At 37.5% G+C, this 20,516-nt stretch overlaps 1 long non-coding RNA gene and 1 pseudogene across 1 annotated transcript; both read left to right on the forward strand.

The window, feature by feature from the left end:
* The first annotated feature begins 3,439 nt into the window (after positions 1 to 3,439).
* On the forward strand, positions 3,440 to 9,127 carry LOC143861756 (uncharacterized). The gene is made up of 2 exons (XR_013240012.1): positions 3,440 to 3,509; positions 8,875 to 9,127. It is a non-coding gene; the product is annotated as an uncharacterized LOC143861756 (long non-coding RNA).
* A 7,518-nt stretch (positions 9,128 to 16,645) lies between these two features.
* On the forward strand, positions 16,646 to 18,073 carry LOC143858732 (putative UDP-rhamnose:rhamnosyltransferase 1 pseudogene; annotated as a pseudogene).
* The last annotated feature ends 2,443 nt before the right edge of the window (positions 18,074 to 20,516 follow it).

The raw sequence follows: 20,516 nt of genomic DNA on the forward strand, positions 1-20,516 counted from the left end.
CAAAACTACTCTAATCAAGCCAAATTATTTTAGTTAAGCAATCTAGGGAAATGATAAATGCGCCCCTTTTCATCACATGGGACACCCAACTGCAGCGTACGTGGCAATCAAATCCGTTGAATTCATCTGAGGTGAAGTACATCAGCCCCTCTGCTGTCATTGATACACTGCTGCTGGGTGTCCCAAATGATGAAAAGGGGCGCATTTATAATTTCCCGCAATCTATTGTAGACATTATATCTACAAATGCTATATTTTAAAGAGAAATTATATGGTGCCCGACCGTTAAGTCCCTTGTCGGCGGTACGAAAAAAGTACCACCCTTGATGTTTGATCCAACAACATCCTCTTGGAAAACTGAGCTGCTGTTGGATCAAATATCAAGGGCGGTACCGCCCGCATGAGACTTGACGGTCGGGCACCATATAAAAACTCTATTTTAAATTGCATTCAAATACTCCATTGTAACTTGCATGTTTGAGTGACCCAGTACGGTCCGAAGTAAGGGTGAGCTTACTATTAGAAATAAGATTAAATTGAAAGGATGGCACACAAAGAGCATCTTAAAAGGATAAACGAAGGGGTTAATGCAACAGTTCCAATATGTGTGACAGGGCCACTTCGCCCATAGGGAATTTTAACAAAGTAGTGCCCGTTGATGTGATGGAAGTAAGAACGGACACAGAACTACCGATGTGATCAGTGGCACCATTATCTATTACCCAAGTGACATGAGAAGTAGATAGGCTTAGGGATATACCTGAAAGGGTAGCAGTTAGTGTTATGCTACCTACATGATGTGCCATGGGCAGAGATTTCTTGATCAGAGATAGTAGCTACTGACATTGATCCAGATCCTTTCTGAAAAACCTAAACTAGATCCTGCAGCCCCAACACGACTCTACGTACAGAACAACAGATCCCCAAAGAGCCTAAAAGCTCCCATTTGAAACAAAGATCAAGGGTTATAACCCATTCAGGAAGGACTGGAGGATATTTTTCTCCATGATCAGTGGTATTATTTGGAATGTAAGGAGAGTCAGGAATAGCCCCACCAGAAAGAGACTAAAAGCAATTGCGAAGATGAACACACTGAGCTTCACTTTTCTCATGGAACCCTTTCTTAACAACCAAAAGATTCAAGGAGTTGCGAAGCTGCTCAAATTTAAAAATACCAGGACAAATCTCAGTGGGTAGTCCAAAATCTGGCTTCCATAGAGAAATATTCTGTCCATATGACAGATTCCCTCCAACTCCCAAGCAATGTCAATAGAATTAACTCATTCCCAAACTGGCCTCCTAATGCCCCACATGCAAAAGCATTGTGCCATAATATGTTTAACTATTCATGCACGAACATGGTGCCATAAAACCCAATTTCCCTTTAGTGGATCTTCGAAGTTCTTGATTTAAATTCCCATCATTTGTATCACATCCAAAACATACCATGAACAGATTACCTCGCCTCTTCCAGAGAATCAACTGACAAGTTGGTTGCCCAATAGCTAGACCTTGAAATAATGAGTAAACCATTTTGGCACATCTTATGAAGAGTGCCAAGAAACAAGTGCTCATTACCTGTAAATACCTGAATTTACCCCTTCCTTTAAAATTCGTCCCCCATTGTTAATCAAGGGTATTTCGGTCATTAAGAATTTAATTAGAATTAGGGCTTCTTTAGAAAGCCTATAAATAACCTCTTAAGGAGAATTTCACAAGCATTAAGAAACCCTAAACCGTTTGCTCCAGCCGTAAGAGGAGATTTGCGTGGAGAAGAAGAAGAAGAATGTGATTTGGAAAGAGAGATCTCGGATCGAGGTAAGACTAATGATCTTTATTGATTAGATGAATAAAAAGAATCCTAAAATGAGGATCTAATTAGACTTGTTATTATAATTTAGATTGTTAGGTTTGATGTAAAGAATCATATACGAATTTATGTATAGATTTATGGATCCCTATGAAACTAAGAATTTAGTTTTGAAACTCTAAGAATCTAGGTTTGGGTTATGCCCTAAAAGCTTAGATTAAATATGGTAATTAGATTTGAGGATTTTAGAGCGTGAAATCGGATTCTATGGATTTCTCTCGTCGATACGAATCCAATGGATCCAACCTCGCGCGAATCGGATGTCAAATGAAGGAGTTATGGCCGTTTTAGTGCAAAAATGGTGAAAAATCGCGTTTTGGAGAAATCTAGGTTCGCGCGTGGGGCGGACGTCCGGAAAATGGTGGACATCCGTGATTACCACGTTTGGCGACAGTAGATCCTCGGACGTCTGTAATCCCGGACGTCCGTAATTTTCGGACGGCCGGCGCGACAATTTTTTCAAAACTTCGGAAATTCATAACTTATTCGTTTCTTGTCCGTTTTCGACGTTCTTATACTCTACGGGTATGCCAAAAAATGTCATCTTTCTGTTAAAAATGTTCCAAGAGGTTTCGAAAACTCTATAATGATGATAATCTCAAAATACTAAGAAGAGCCCTATGACGGTTTGCCGATTTTTTTCCGAAAAGGCACCAAAGGGTGTCTCGTGTTAGTAGAGATATGCATGTGTTTAATGGGAGCGAAATTAGCGATAAGACTCGTGAAAATATTCGTACTTTTGATTGTAGGTGATTATAAAAAGGGAAGTAATTCGATTTTAAGATACGTAATTTCGTACTGCTTTAGTGCTGCGATTTACCTTTTGAACACTATGCCATTGTTGATTGTGAATCCCAAACTCTCTGAATCTTTGGAGCCATTGATAAGCTTTAGACTTAACTTGGGTCTTGCATGCTAATTCCATTATTGTCTGAAATCTATTGAATCTTAAGACAAAGAGACTTACATTGAATGCTTTTCCCAATATATGAAACTTTTATGAAAACCCATTTGTGATTCCTTCACACTTATGAACTTTGACCACTGTGTGACCATCCACATTGACAACCTTATGAAAAATTCATGTGAATTACTATCTTTGAATGTCATATGAACTCTATTGAACCCTGTTATCTAGTACATCTTTCAAATTGAATAATTTGGATTTGTGAAACCCCTTTCAGTTTTTCTAACTATATGAATCTTTGAGCTATCAGACATCTATACTTATATATAAAGCTGAATGTGGTACGCTGTGGTTGTGCCATGTGTCAGCCCCTCTTTCCAACGAATTTCAAAAGTTTTTTATACTTCCGTTTCTATCTTTGCACGTGGTTGTCCAAACGTCCAAAACCCCCCCCAAAAGTTGTGACTCCTCATTATCAAACGTTTTGTGCTACGTGTCAGCCCCTCTTTCCAACGAATTTCAAAAGTATTTTCTACTTCCGTTTCTATCTTTCCACGTGGTTTTCCAAACGTCCAAAACCCCCAAACGTTGTCACTCTTCATCATCCAACGTTTCTCATATAAACTCTTTCTAAAACCCCCTCTTAGATATCTTCTCTTTCTAGCAAAGAATTTTATTCTAATAGGCAAGCGACAGAACTCTTTCTGAAACTCTCCAGGGCATCTTTGCAAGGTAATTATATATATATTTTTTGTGTATCTGTTATTTTTTGAGATTTTTTTTTCATATGGTTTTGTTAATTTTAAAATAGGGACGTTGATAGTCCTTTAAAAAAAAACAATCATGGAATATTTGGAATACGAAGCTGCTATAATGAAACATTTGGTGATGAGATTTGACAACCCATTTCTGTAATTTATTTAATCCTATAATTGGAAGGAGGAATCAGCCAGATTTGATTTTTTTCTTGGCTGCAAAAAATCATGGAATCTTTCGAATACAAAAAATCAGTTCTACATAGCCATGAAATGAAGGGGCTAAAAAGCTTAAATTTGGAAGGAGGATTCCGCCATATTTGCTTATTTTTCTTGTTGCTAAAAAATCATGGATTCTGTGGAAACGTGAAATGGTAAAATGCAGTTTTACATATATTCACTGAAGATTATGTGGAAATAAAGATAGCTATCTTAAGAGAAATTTCAGGAATTTACCTTTGGTTGGACGTTTAAAAGTTGGAGGAATTATGGGATTAATTATAGAGAGGATTAAGGGATTCCTTCTTAATTAATGAAAGGTGAATGTTTAGGAAATTGGATATTTTTTACGGATTTATATTGTTTCTATATTCGTTTGAGTTGGGCGTGGAATTGAAGTTTTAAAAAGAAGTTTAATAGTTTATTATTATGGAAAGAGGATATTTCTTCCTTACCTAACGCGGAGAAAAAATATTTCCAAGCTAATTGTGGTGGATTTCATTAAAAAAAACTCCATAAAGCCCTCTTCCTTCCACGCGTACACCGATTGCTAAGTAATTGTCATAAGATAGTACATCCGGTTGGTAACTTTGCTTCCATTTTTCCGTAATGTTTCATTTAAAACTTAGCAAATTGTAATACAAATCGTAATGATTACTTTTTTCCTATTTTATGTTTTTGCTAGCCACCTTTGCACCCATGCCAATCTTTGCACAAAGGATGGGCCACAGGCCGAAAAGTAGCATCTGCGAAGGTGGCTAGCAAATTCCTATAAAAAAAAAGGGGAATGTTTTTTGTGAGGGCACTCTCACTTTATTAAAAGTACGGTATGGCCCACACCATAGTATGATCCAAACCGTCCATTAGATGGGCCATAGCCTAAATCGGTTATGCCCCAAAAATCATTTCCATAGTCTGATTCTAACCCTCCAATCTGCACCAAGTCCCATACCATTGAAAATTCTAGAGATGTTTGCAAAGACCTAGGAATTACAATTTTCCAGGATACAAAGGATCTAGAGGATCCTACATGAGCCAACCACAACACACACACATAGCATTTTCAATGAAGCTAAGGAAGAACTAAGCAATGATCTGTTCCTCGATTCTTTTGGATACGTGGATTTATTGAGATCTCTCGATTCCGAGATCTCTTGATGCGATCAGAACATTTAGGAGCCATTTGGATACGCGGATTTTAGAATCTTGGATTTCCTCAAAATAGATTTAATCCTACGATGAATTTAAAACCGAATAGTTTTAATCCTACGTTGATTTCTCCACTACGCTATAATTTTAACCATGCTATAATTTTGGAAGGCATTTCACGGATGGTATGTTGCATGTGAGAGCAGCCACGTCAGATGAATAAATGAATGGAGACAAAATCTGTTCAAAAGTGAGCATGTGTGGTTGAAAGACCAAACAGAGGAAAAGTCCTATACTGGGGCATTTGTATCTAAGAAAAAGAAATTTTTCCAAGGAAAAAACATTCCATGAAATACAAAGTATATGGTCTAGGGCATTTGCAATATTCCTTAAAAAAAAAAAAAAAAAAAAAGATTTTGTAAAACAAAATCTCATAATTTTCTCTCTATCCAAACAGCCTGTCATAAATGATAGAAATCTGTGAAGAAAAGTCTTCTGAATAAATGATGGGTCCCATTATCTTTTTGTCAATTATAAGTTATAACACTGCGTTCAATCCTAGAGGAAATAAAAGAACAGGTGGACCCCACTGCTTGAATGGTCTAGATCATTTTGATTCATCCAATGACACCGTATTTTTTAATACCATATTTTCGGGTGAACAATTGTACATGGTACACGCCTTTCCATAGGCCAAAACAAAAAACAAAAAAAATTCAGCAAACTATGCACCTTTGTACACTCCTTGCCTATTTACTATATCAACACACTTTTAAAGGTACCGCATTAACTTCAGACCCGTTTTTTTATAATAAATCAGGTCTCGATGATATGTACCTATTTACCTTATTTGAAATATATTCTGTTATTAATTTTTATATGTAGAAATTTAGATATGTAGAAGGTATCATAAACATGCCATTTTTGGTTGCTGTGAACATACATGAAAAAACTGAATATTAGGAGTATTATTATAAGCCTCCAAAAAATTTATTCCTGACTTGAATGTGTAGGAAGATTATTATAAGCGTCCAAAAAATTTATCTCCGACGTGTCTGTTTATGTCATGTGAGAGCTGAATTACATACCAATTCAGTATGTTTGTTTTCATTTAATGAACAAACATGGAATATAATAAACAAAAAAAGAAAAAAAATTCCACGGAATAGTAGTATCATCGATTTAAAATATCTTCTCTCTATAAAGTATATAGATTATATGCATTGATGAATTTTTATGGTTTCTTTAGAGTCGATTTGATTTAGTTCGCATTTGGAGTTGAGTAGCCGGTCATATGATGTGATTTTTTTTATTTGTTCACCTGAAACCATATATTTTTACTTAAACATCTAGGTTTCCTCACCATCATCCTATGTTTACACCATAGCCCTCCATTCTATTATGTAGAGAAACTTATTATTATGGAATTGATTTTTCAGGTAAAACATATTTACATGGTGGCCCATTAAATGGACTGTTTTTATCATCCTATGCTTACACCATAAAAAAAACTCACAATACAATCATAGCTTTTTAAGACGATCTGTTTTTGTGTGACTCTGTTTTTTAAGTCCGAATGGTTGATTAGAATTGCATCTAAATAGTTTTGTGTCTTATGGAGCTATTTGATGCCCTCATCCTATACATTCTATCTGTTGTAATCATAGTTTGGAATTGGTGTATTCCTGTAAACTAGGGTATATGGGAATGAAAAGTTGCTAAAAGTGGTGAAAATTTTTATCCAGTTACTTATTCGAAGATAATTTTTTGCAGCCCTATTGTTTAAGATATAAAAGAAACTTGACTTGCCTTAAATACTTTATTGAGTCCAAGCACTTGAATTTGATATTAACTTCACTTTTGTTGATGGTATTCTATCACATTTTAGGTTTTCTTAATAGAATCTTAATTGAGTAATTAAGGGTCAAGGGCCTACAAGCACTTCCTAGGAATTTAACATGTCTATTAAGTACTTTTCCTTGGCTTATAACATGGCTTACATTTTCTGTTGGGATTCACTGGTAGAATATGTTATTATTAAAAACATTAAAAATATATTAACATGTTCAACTAGAAATTTATAAATTTTTGTTGCAGATAGCATGGATACAAAAGTGCATAATATCTCTTTCAAAAGATTACTGAATGAGATTTTACATAACCGAAGTTTACCAACTCCAGTATACACGTTTGATCGATCTTCAGATACGGGCTATTATCGAGCATTTATTGAAATTAGAAACACAGTTGAAAAGGGTTCAACAATGAATTTTTATGGGAAACGTTTTAAGAATATGATCGATGCAGAGGAAGATGTAGCAAAGAGTGGAATTATACACATGAAACAATGCTATGAACTTGAGATATAAGACTACAATTATGAAGAACTTCAATTACTACAATTCCATTTTGAACGTCTCAATAATATGTATGAAGACTTACTGAATGATTACAAAGAACTTAAAACGCAGCTCAACAGGAGGAAAAAATCATCTGCCAATTCTATTAACGAATAGATTTATATATATACATTTTTTACTGTTGTAATAGACTAGAGTACTTATGTTTGTTATTAATATCAATTATGACTAGATAAATCATTGTATGGATATATAAGACAAGAATTAAAATTCATATGTTTGCCACTTGCTCTTTTTAAAGAGAAGGTATTGCTAATTTCAATTGCCAATTTCAGCTTTATATATAAGTATAGATTTCCTTTAATGCTCTTTAGATACTATATATATAAAGCTGAATGTGGTATGCCGAGGGTGTGCCATGTGGCACCCCCTCTGCGTACCACATTCAGCTTTTTACGTTTTTACGTTATGAATGCAGTGGGACCCACGAAACTTGAATTAACGTTTTCCTCTAACACACGTAACTTTAATTAACGAAATTGGAAAACGTGTTACGGGGATGTGGCACCTGGATTTTAAAACACTCCTTATCTTAGAATTGACAAAACGCCTACAATAAAGGAATGTAACAACGTGATAAGGGGATGTGGCACCCGGAATGTAAAACACATCTAATATTGGAATTGACAAAAAGCCTAAAATCAAGGAATGGAGAAATCTCCTAACATCAAAGGTTGATTAAAACTAATCCGGATTTTATCAAGATCATATTGGATTTTATCAAAAGCATGATTTTTCTAAAGCTTTCTAAAAGCTTTTTTTAGAAATTAAGAAAGTTCTAAAGCTTTTTTTTGGGGCTGCCCCGTGCATCGCACGGGACTGCAACTAGTTCTCTATATATGAATCCACTTTGGAACTTATGTGAAACACTCACTTTGAACTGTGAACACTTCCTTTTGGACTATGTGAACTTTGAACACCTTCTTTCGAATTGTGTGAACTTTGAACACTTATTGAAAGGCTTAGATTATATGAACTTAGAAAAAGACCCCGTCGGAGGGGCACAAGCTTTGGCCTATATATGAACATAAGAACTATGATCCCGCCAATGGGGGATAAATGTTGGCCTTGTCGACAGGTATATGAACCTAGGAACTAGTTCCGACACCGTGGGCAGTCAGGGTTACAAATAACTTGCCTTTTGGACTAAGCCGATGATCTCGGGGTGTTATCGTACCTATATGAGCTTTTCTTCTGTGACCCTCAGAACCTGTAACTCCTTTCGTTGTGACATTATGGAACATCTTTTATGAACTTTGCTTATAAGCTATTGCTCTTGTGATTAGTCATGCATTGTGTAGCTTGTGTCTACTTTATTCATTATTGGCCTTTGATCTTTCAAACAATGTGACTCTTTAGTTGTGACACTTTGACCTGTGTCTTTATGAACCTTACTCCTCAATATTGAACTTCTGTTAATCATTTCACTTATGACTTGTACCTTTCCTACGGTTGTGAACCCCCCTTCTTTTGTAACATGCAATGATCCCACTTTTGTAGTGCGTTATTATGTACTGAGCTTTTCAGCTGACTGTGGTTATATTATCATTTCAGAGTTTGATCCTCATGGAACCGGCATGGAAGCGCAGGAGTGACCCTGATTTTTATTTTGTTATTTTAGTTCTTTGCATTATTTAGACAGTGAGTATTGTTAGAATTATTGAGACTGTGTTATTTGATTCTGTTACTTTGATTTATGGGATATTAGGTTAGATGAGAGATTTGGAAAGAAATTGAGATATGATCATTGGATGAATGTAAGACATTTAAATTTGATTATTTAGATTATTGCAGGTAGTTTTTGATATTTGCTTTGCTAGCCTTGTACGCTTGTGAAGCTTGCTTTGTAGGTGTACGGCACTGTCGCACCCTTAAGCCTTGTGTTGTGAATATGTATGTGTATGTGTGTGGCATGGGGGCGTGACATTACCTGTTTTAAAAGCACATAATTCAGTTCATTTGTTTCTTCAAACAACCAAGGATGCCTGGAGGACCTTTAAATAGCCAAGGATGCCTAGAGTAATAGCGTGTAAATAATCAATATGTTAGTATTGTAATATTGCCCTTACTTAAGGGTATAACTATCATGTTAAATTTATCAGTTTATATAAAGAGAAACAACCAGTGTAATCACATACACTGGATTGCAAAATATTCTATCTTTTCTAAATTCGTTTATGGTATCAGAGCAGAGTGATTCTATCTCAAATCTTTTTCACCTACAAATTTTCTTCTCAAATCTTTATCTCCTATATTTTTTCTCCTGATTTTTTAAATCGTACTCTTTTAACATGTCTTCTCTAAATTCTGTTTCAGATATTCCAACTCCAACAATTGATCCAAATACTCCTTCACTAACAGCCTTTTCTGATGCTAATTATGCTGGCTGTATTGATACACGCAGATCCACTACAGGTTTTTGTATCTTTATTGGAAACAATCTAATTTCTTGGTCTGCAAAGAAACAACCAACAATTTCTCGCTCCAATACAGAATCAGAATATCATGCTCTTGCTTATGCCGTTGCTGATACATGTTGGCTAAAGTCATTATTAAGGGAGCTTCATATTTTTCTACCAAAGCCCGTCACTTTACATTGTGACAACATCGGCGCGACATATTTAGTGGTTAATCCAGTTATGCATTCCAGAACCAAACATGTTGACATAGATAATCATTTTGTTCGTGAGAAGGTTGCGCGAGGGGAACTACAAGTCTTCTTCATTCCAACTGATAAATTGGCTGACATCTTCACCAAAGGACTCATCATCCCGTTTTGCTAACTTGCGTTTCAATTTGAATGTTTGTGCCAACCCCGTTCCAATTGCGGGAAGGTAACGGCGTGTAAATAATCAATATGTTATTATTGTAATATTGCCCTTACTTAAGGGTATAACTGTCATGTTAAATTTAGCAATTTATATAAAGAGAAACAACCAGTGTAATCACGTACACTGGATTGCAAAATATTCTATCTTTTCTGAATTCGTTTATGGAGGACCTTTCTTTTTGGTATTCTTAGTGGAAATAGATTGCACCTTACGGGAAAAAAAAGGGAAAATTACATTCACACCCCCTTGACACATTCAACTCTAACCCTGACTTTCAAAACGTGACAAGTACACCCCCTGAGGTTTCGATTTGTATAAGTTAACCCCCTCCGTCAACGGTCCATCAGTTTAACCTGATAGAAAGATCCAAACTAACCTGGGTTAAAATTTTAAGGACACAAATACCCCCATCACTGGTTTTAAGCCATTTATAGAGGGATTAGAGTTTGCCGCCACCGCCCTTAAATTTTTACCTGCTGAATGTTGGTGCCATTTTGGTTATGTTAAATTCCTCAATTCCAACTAAAAGACTCCATTGTAAGAACAAAACATTTTCCTTTAAAAACAAACAGAGAACATTTTTCTCAATTCTGTGTTTGCCGAGGTGCCCTTTGGTTTTTCAATGGAGCCAAAGTGCCCTTTCTCTATTCTACTGTCTGTGGTGAGTGAGTGGTGGGTAACAGGATATTGAAAGGGAGAAGAAGAGGAATGAGAATCCCGAAGCAATGGAGGAAGATGACACTGATGAAGTCTACGAAATTAAGGCAGCACACTTTGAGGAATCAATGAAATTTGCACGTCGGAGTGTGAGTGACGCTGACATTAGGAAATACCAGCTGTTTGCTCACACTCTTTAGCAATCTCGTGGGTTCGGATCGGAATTTCGCATCCCTGACCGCACTGAAAATTCTACTACCCTCGCAGTAGAGCCATTCTCATCAGCCACCGGAGACGATGATGACCTGTATAACTGAAAATTCAAACAGTTCCTTTTGTTGATCTTTTTTTTTAATTGGATGATGTGAACAGTACAGTTATTTACTTCTTTCCGCATGTTCTGTTTAGAATCTTGTTGTAGGTATTTATCTGTGGGGTGGGAAAATTATACACTTTTGTTTACATGTCAATGTATGCTGATACATTTTCCTGAACAACTTAGTTGTTGTGTTCCCAAATTTCAGTTTGTTTTGCAGTGGGTGTTCCTAAATTTTCTATACAGATTCTCCACTGGGGTGAGGTACAAAAGTACTGCCGCATTAGCAAACAAGTTAGAGACATTGCAAGCAGTTTCCTAGTAGCTTGAATAAAAAAATACAACCAATTACTACTAAGTAGATGACAGACCATAGAAGCCGGAAACGTCGTAAGAAGGTGGGAAACGCGTTTCTAAAACGGAAATGAAACGCCTATTAAAAATCAGGGAAACGCATGGGAAACGTTTCAGAAACGTGTGGGAAACATTTGGGAACCGTGTGGAAAACACACAGAAATGTTTGGGAAACCCCAAGGAAACGTTTCCCTGAAGAAGTAAGTGAATTGATGATGGAAGATATATTATTTCTTTTAAATAATGTCATTAATTGAAAGAAGGAACTGCAAGACTGAGGAGGTATAATACAACAAAGCAAACAAGAAGACAACAAAAAACAGAACCATAAAAAAGTGCCACTGGTTACACAATTTCTAGGGTTCACTAGGTGTTTTGGTTAGTTTTGGGGTGGTCTGTTACATAGTTACTAGGTCGAGAAACGGATACAGGAAACGAAACGTGAAACAAGTGAAAAAAATAAAAAGAAACGAGAAAAGGGAAGTGATATAGAAACATATTGGGTGTTTAAAAGCAAAAAACCAACAGAAGCATTAAAAGGTGCCACCGGTTACACAATTTCTAGGGTTTATTAGGTGTTTTGGTTAGTTTTGGGGTGGTCTATTACATAGTTACTAGGTCAGGAAATGGATACGGGAAGCGAACATGAAACTAGTGAAAAAAATTAAAAGGAAAACAAGAAATAGGAAGCGATATAGAAACGTATTGGGAAAGGCATTGGGAAACGTCTTAGGAAACACATTGGGAAACGTCTAGGAAAATGCAAGGGAAATGCGAGGGAAATGTTTGGAAATACGAGACAAAAACGTGAGTGAAAGATTCATGCATTAGATTAATGCTCAGAAGGTGGAAAAAACAAAGGAAACAGGAGGGAAATGTTTCCTACGGGTTTCCCGAACTTTTCTGTACGTTTTCCCCATGTTTCCCAAATGTTTCCCACACGTTTCTGATACGTTTCCCATGCTTTTCCCCGATTTTTAATAGGCGTTTCGTTTCCATTTCGGAAATGCGTTTCCCACCTTCTTAGGACGTTTCCGGCTTCTATGGTCTGTCAATGACTTAGTAGTGTTTGGTTGTATGTTTTGATTCAAGCTACTAGGAAACTACTTGCATTGTCTCTACCTTGTTTGCTCATGCGGCAATACTTTTTTCCCTCACAAAACAACTTGAAAAAAAAATGGGTTTTTGCTAGTAGAGTTTTGGGATTTTTGATTCTTCTCTCGTTCCCTCTCTTCTCTCTCTATATTAGTAATGACATCCCCAATGCCCCTTTATTTTGGTCATGACACAGTGCCAAGAAACTACTTTAGTTGACAGCCAAACACTACTTGCCAGTACTCTACAAGGAGAATACTTCACTGCTATTACACCTCTTGAGTAATTCTTAAGGAAGGCCTACAAATAGGCCCAAGTATACACTAAGCATATGCTTGGCCTAAAAACAACTTGATGGCAGATGATGAACAGTGAGAAGTGATTAGGCACATCTAGACGTTGATCTAATGAACCTCCTAGTACTTTTTTTTATTTTATTTTATGGGTAAGCTGGGGTTAGGCGGACCCCGACCATATATATTAATAAGATAAGATTGATACAATGAAGCTGCAAAATACATGCCCAAACCCGGGCAAACTAAGAAAAAGACAAACACACACAAAAAACAACTTTCTTGGCCATAGATGGCACAAAAGCAGAAGCATCAACCAAAAAGAGACCAAATCGGGCCAGCAAGGGCCCTAGGAGGGCTTTATCGTCTGACCAGCAGTAATTTTAGCGAAAGGAAACCTGAAAGATGGAGAAGCTAGGAAGAGCAAGTTGTCTCTTTTTTTGTTTTTGACTTTTTGCCAAGCTTCACCATCAGGTTCTGAACTTTGGTTTCTAGCAACTCCCGAGGAGGAGGAGGGGTGTTCCTTTTGAACTCCCAAGCAGGGGAGCTCTCCATCGAGATTTTTAAGAGCCTCAAATCTGTTTCTATGAGTTGAAAATAGGCACCCCACCAGCAGAGGAATGTGCTTCAGAGTGAAGGGAGGCTACTTAGCATAGCAGGTTGGGAAATTTCACTAACACCTCTTACTTTTGCATCCTAACTGCAATTCCCCCGAAGTCACTTTCATTGAACAATCCTGATTGTTTTGATGAAAAATCTTTTATGTCAAACTGGGTGTGGAATGTTCAGATCACAAGGATGGTTAAAAAAGGCACGGTACTGGTTCTAACGGCTAGAATTGTTCTATTGGCCTGATTTTATATTTTTTGAAATTGACCCTCTTTCTACAATTAGCACTCTTGATGAACGGACTAGGTGGATTGTAAGATTGTTTAATAATAACCCATCGGATGAACGGCATAGATGGATTGTGATTTATCATTTTTCAATATCTACAGCCTACCGCAATACACGTGGGCATTTTGATATGTATCAAGTGGGCCATAGAAAAAGACATCTTAGGTGTGTCACACTTGTAATCCATGCTGTTGATTGATGGTTCAAAATCATTTTGATCCGACTTCTATGATTCTTCATTTTTTTTTTGGCCCTTGCTCATCTAATGTGTTGGGTCAACCATTTGGATGTATGATTTACCATGTGCACCCACATGCTCTCCATTTGATATGGATTCTGTTTGTACCCCACGGAGAAACATTCATATGCGGTTCTTCCTCAGCAGGGGAACAAACATAAAATAAAGGCTGAGGTTCGTAAATAATGTCACTTTCTTGTAGAAAACGGATGCCTCTTTATTGTAGTGTCGCTTTTATAAAGCAAAAAAAAAGTACCGGGTCTCACGTGCCTTTGATTTATTGTTTTTTTTTTTCTTTAGGTTCATTTAAATTGAATTGCCACCATAAACTTTATTATTATTGAAATGCCCAAAAGCCAGTCACACACTTGTGTAGGTAAGTTACCTACACACTAGCTTAAAATAGAGTGGGAGCCCACATTGTTTGGGTGATCCAAACAATTCATTTGAATGGTCCTCACATAGATAGGATCATCCCAACCCTACGATTTGTGGAGGTAAAATGGACGTGTATAAACCTTTACAAATTAGTCCATTTTTTGCCTCCATAGTTTGAATGGTTAGGATGATCCTATGGATCTGATTTTTTGTGAACACCCTATCTATGTGAGGATCATTCAAATGAATGGTTTGGATCACCCAAACAATGCCCCACTGTATTTTAAGCTAGTGTGTAGGTAACTTACCTACACAAGTGTGTAGGAAATGTTCTCTCATATATATATATATATGTATATATATATATATATATATATATGTATATATATATATATGAGAAAACGGTTCCTACACATATGTGTAGAGAGTTCTCTACACACTAGCTTAAAATACAGTGGGGGCCCACATTGTTTGGGTGATCCAAGCCATCCATTTTAAAGACCCTCACATAGATAGGGTGTCTACAAAAAATCAGATCCATAGGATCATCCCAACCCTACGATTTGTGGAGGTAAAATGGATGTCTTTAAACCTTCACAAATTAGTTCATTTTTTGCCTCCAAAGTTCGAATGGTTAGGATGATCCTATGGATCTGATTTTTTGTGGACACCCTATCTATGAGAGGGCCTTAAAAATGAATGGTTTGGATCACCCAAATAATGTGGCCCCCACTGTATTTTAAGCTAGTGTGTAGATAACTTATCTACACATGTGTGTAGGAACCGTTTGCTCTATATATATATATATATATGTATATATATACTAGTAAAAATCCCCGTGCGATGCACAGGCCGACAAAGAACTGTACGGACCACATCACAGGTTGATCCAAACCGTCCATGTGATGATACACAACATAAATAGGTTGTGCCCCAAAAATCATTTCCATAGGCTGATCCTAGCCCTCCAATCTATAGAGGTTTCCATAATATGTTGTTCATCTTAAATCGGTTGGTTAAGATCACCCTATAGATTTTTTATTAAAAAAGCATAAAGGAGGGGGTAGGATTGAAATTATTTGGCTTTAATGGGTGCCTTTCTTAAAAAGCATAAAGGAGGGCGTAGGATTGAAAATATGTGTGTTGAATGGGTGTTTTTGTTAAAAAAAGTCAAAAAGAGTGATGTGTAATTCTACAAAAAATTCTCTTATTTTCTCTTATACTATATATATATATATATATATATATATATATATATATATATATATATATATATGGGAAATGTGTGCGTACTCGGTCGAGTAGATAAGCTTATCTACTCGGTCGGGTTAAAAACAGTGGGGGCCCACATTTTTGGGGTGATCTAAACCATTCATTTGAAAGGCTCTTACCTAGATAGGGTGTCCACCAAAAATCAGCCCCATAGGATCATCCTAACCCATCCAACAGTGGAGGGAAAATGGGCAGATTTGTGGACAAGCTGTGTTTGTCCATTTTTTCCCATTTTTCCCTCCACTGTTGCATGGGTTAGGATGATCCTATGGGGCTGATTTTTTGTGGACACCTTATCTAGGTAAGGGCCTTTCAAATGAATGGTTTGGATCACCCCAAAAATGTGGGCCCCCACTGTTTTTAACCCGACCGAGTAGATAAGCTTATCTACTCGACCGAGTACGCACACATTTCCCTATATATATATATATATATATATATATATATATATATATAGAGAGAGAGAGAGAGAGAGAGAGAGAGAGAGAGAGAGAGAGAAAAAGAGAGAGAGAACGGTTCCTACACATATGTGTAGAGAGTTCTCTACACACTAGCTTAAAATACAGTGGGGGCCCACATTGTTTGGGTGATCCAAGCCATCCATTTTAAAGGCCCTCACATAGATAGGGTGTCTACAAAAAATCAGATCCATAGGATCATCCCAACCCTACGATTTGTGGAGGTAAAATGGATGTCTTTAAACCTTCACAAATTAGTTCATTTTTTGCCTCCAAAGTTCGAATGGTTAGGATGATCCTATGGATCTGATTTTTTGTGGACACCCTATCTATGAGAGGGCCTTAAAAATGAATGGTTTGGATCGCCCAAATAATGTGGCCCCCACTGTATTTTAAGCTAGTGTGTAGATAACTTATCTACACGTGTGTAGGAACCGTTTTCTCATATATATATATATATATATACACACACACACACTTAATTAGCCTTGTATTCCCTTCTCTATTCGTTACTTAGTGCCTCCATCTCCTTCAAAATGAAAGGTGAAGAGGAGAAGCTTCACATTGTTATGTTCCCATGGTTAGCCTTTGGTCACATAATACCGTTTTTAGAGCTGTCCAAGTGCTTAGCCAAAAGGGGTCACCATATCTCCTTCATTTCTACTCCCAAAACATTGCTAGGCTCCCAAACATCCCACCAGATTTATCCCCCACGATAAATCTAGGGGAGCTTCCCTTCCCTCACGTCGATGGCCTACCGAAAGAGGCCTACCGAAAGATGCCGAGGCCACCAGAGACATTCCAGTGGCCAAAGTCCAATACCTGTTCAAAGCAATGGACGAACTAGAGGGACCTTTGTCAGTGTTCCTTGAACATGCATCCCCAACTCCAGATTGGATTGTTTATGATATCTCTCCCTACTGGGTCTCACGAGTAGCTGCTAAGTTTAAGATCCATGTGCCTTATTTGGCGCGTTTAGTGCTTCCACGGTTGGATTCATTGGACAAACACTATCAACAATGATAGATGGTCATTCATCACCAGAACAATTAATTATGGTTCCTCCATAGGTCCCATTCTCTTCTAATGTGGTGTACCGGCCCTATGAGGCTAGATCATTCTCTCAGGGGATCAGCATAGAAGATGTGTCGGGTGTATCTCAAAATTATAGGTTCTTTTCGACACTCAAAGGGTGTGACCTTATAGCTCTACGAAGTTGCACCTAATTTGAACCGGATTGGTTAGGTCTCCTTGGTGAGTTAGTCGAGAAACCGGTTCTTCTTGTGGGGTTGCTCCCTCCTTCAATACAAGTAGATACAAGTGGGGGGGAGAACTGGGTAGAGGGTGAATGGCTAGACCAACAAAAGCCAGGGTCCGTAGTTTATGTTGCGTTTGGAAGTGAGTTAATATATACTATCGAACAAATTCATGAAATAGCCTTTGGGTTAGAACTATCAGGATTACCCTTCATGTGGGCACTTCAGATTCCACCCGACATGGGAGAGGAGATGCTACCTATGGGGTTCGAGGATCTAACCAAGGGCCGTGGAGTTGTTTGCAAGGGTTTGGTCCCTCAGTTTAGGTTCTTAGAGCACCCATCAGTTCGAGGTTTCTTTTGCCATGGGGGTTGGGGCTCAATCATTGAGGCTCTTGGGTCCGGGAACCCTCTGATTCTCTTGCCCATGATAGCTGACCAACCGTTGAATTCTCGTGTGATGGAAGAGAAGAAGATTGGTGTAGAGGTGCCACGGAACGAAAGTGACGGGTCCTTCACAAGGAATGACATTGCCAAAACATTGAAGTTGGTAATGATGGAAGCTGAGGGTGAGGAGTTTAGAGCCAAAGCAAGTGCAATACGAAAGATATTCTCTACTGAAAATGAGAACCACAGTCAATGTATCGATGGTTTTGTTCAATACCTCAAAGACCATAGAAGCAAACATGGGTTATCATCATCTTCATGATTTACTTCTTATGTATTAGTTGGTGTTCCACAGGCAGTGTTATGGTTGTCTCTCAATAAGCCGTGGTCCTAGGGTATTTCCATCATGCGAGAAAATTACGTATTCTTCAGTGAAACTAGTGTATTAGTGGTTTGTGATTTAATAAAATGTCAAGACCGTCTATAAAATCATGTAATTTGAACCTTTGAAATTACATGATACCTTCAAATTACATGATATCAAAACGTCATCAATGAACACAACCACTAATTGATCTAATAATTGTCTAAATATCCTGTTCATCAGGTCCATAAAAGCTTGCTGGGGTATTGGTTAATCCAAAACAATATGACAAGAAACTCATAATAGCCATACCGAGTTCGGAAGGCCGTCTTTAGAATATCTTCTGATTTGATTCTCAGCTGATGGTAACCCGATCGAAGGTGGATCTTTGAAAACACACATGCCCCTTGCAATTGATCAAACAAGTCATCTATTCGCGGAAGCGGATATTTGTTATTTATAGTGACTTTGATTAACTCTCTATAGTTTATGCACAACCTCATACTTCCATCTTTCTTTTTAACGAACAAAACTGGTGCTCTCCAAGGTGAAACACTGGGTCACACAAAACCCTTCTCTAACAGATCCTCTAACTGACTTTTTAATTCTTTCATCTCCAAAGGTGCCATATGATACGGGGCCTTAGAGATAGGCGTCGTTCCAGGAGCTAAATCGATAGTAAACTCAACTTCTCTACTTGGAGGTAGACCTGGAAGGTCTTCAGGAAATACATCTGCAAACTCTCTAACTACAGGGATATTCTCAATCTTCATATCATTATCATTAACCTCAACTACTGATGCCAAGAAGGCTTCACAACCTTGTCTTAGAAGCCGACAAGCTTGCATTGTAGACAAAACTATAGGAGTCGAGCAAGCTCCACTCCCCTCAAAACAAAACTTCTCCCCAGGGATTTCAAAATTCACTACCTTCTTATTACAATCTACCAAGGCATAATGGGTTGACAACCAGTCCATGCCCAAAATCACGTCAAAGTCGGGTTAATTCCAACAAAATGAGGTTTGCTAATAGCTCTCTATTTTTAATTTTAACAGGACACATCACACTAATTTTACTAGCCACAATTTCTTTCCCTACTGGTGTACTAACACACAGGTCATAGTCAAGAGGTGAAGTAGGTAAACAGTGTAGTGCAGCAAAAGTAGATGAAAATACATTATATTCACATAATAATACATAGTAATCCCATTTGAAGCCAATATCTATCATCAAACCCCATACAATTCTTACCCAATTGCAAACTCGCATACTTCCCAAGCGCCCCCAGGTGCATTCAAGTTTATAATTGGGCTCTGGTTGCGCAACTGACTCATGTGTTGTTCAGGCGTCCCCGAAACACATAAATCCGTCAAACACTTCCTAGGTGCTCCTTATCTAAATCCCCAATTCTCACAATCAAAATTCTTTACTCAAATAATTTATCTAGGACCTAAAGCCTAGGCTCTAATACCACTTTTCAGTCACGCCCCAAAATCCACCCCTGGGCGCAGGACGTGGCAGCGCCGTACACCTGTAAGATAAATCCCACAAGCATACAATGCTACAAAGCAAGAACAGAAATAAACCTGGCATTTCATAATTAAAATACCAAAGTCTCAAATAATGTGGACCCAACATAGTCAAATCAAACCTCAACTCTCCCCTGAATCAAAAGTAAATAAAATAATAGTCTTTACATCTTATTCCAAGTACTCACTTCCTAATGAATCAAATATAAATAAACTAAATCTCCAAGCCAAATCCGGTTCAAACACTCAGCGTCATATTCCTCGTTATTTTCATGAGGGTCAAGACCTAAAAAATGTTATATAACTACAGTTAGCTGAAAAGCTCAGTACATAATAAGGCACTACTCTAAGTACAGGTCTAAGATAAACATAATCAAAACTGAATACTGAAGTCTCAGCTGAAATAATAGGCAAAGAAATATTTATAGGTGCATGTCAAATAAAATTCCAAGTTAAAGGTGCAATAGAGCAATTCAATATCTAAGTTATGGTCAAAGCCAAAGGTATTCATAATTCAAATACACTTCAGAATCATCGACATGGTCCAGAAGACATGTTATTGCTTACACCGACAGTCAACGGTGTTGAAACTAGTTCCTCAAAGTTCAGATACAAGTCGAGAGGGCCAGCATTTTATCCCACTGACGGGCGAGAAGTTCAAATGTACTACCCCACGGTGGGTCCAAAATTGCCAATTGTACTACCCCCATATGGTAGGGTTTCAGAAATTACTCAAGCCTCCACAGAAGTGTCCAAAAATAGGTCCAGGGATTCATATTCAAAGGTTCAAATTTTCAAAACGGAGATTCATAACAGTTATTTCAAAGGTTCAGAATAGTGGTGGTAAAATAATAAATGGCAAAACAGAGATA

Source organism: Tasmannia lanceolata, unplaced genomic scaffold, assembly GCF_043159265.1.
Source record: "Tasmannia lanceolata isolate RefF3 unplaced genomic scaffold, GAP_Taslan_0.1 ptg000003l, whole genome shotgun sequence".
Taxonomy (NCBI): domain Eukaryota; kingdom Viridiplantae; phylum Streptophyta; class Magnoliopsida; order Canellales; family Winteraceae; genus Tasmannia; species Tasmannia lanceolata.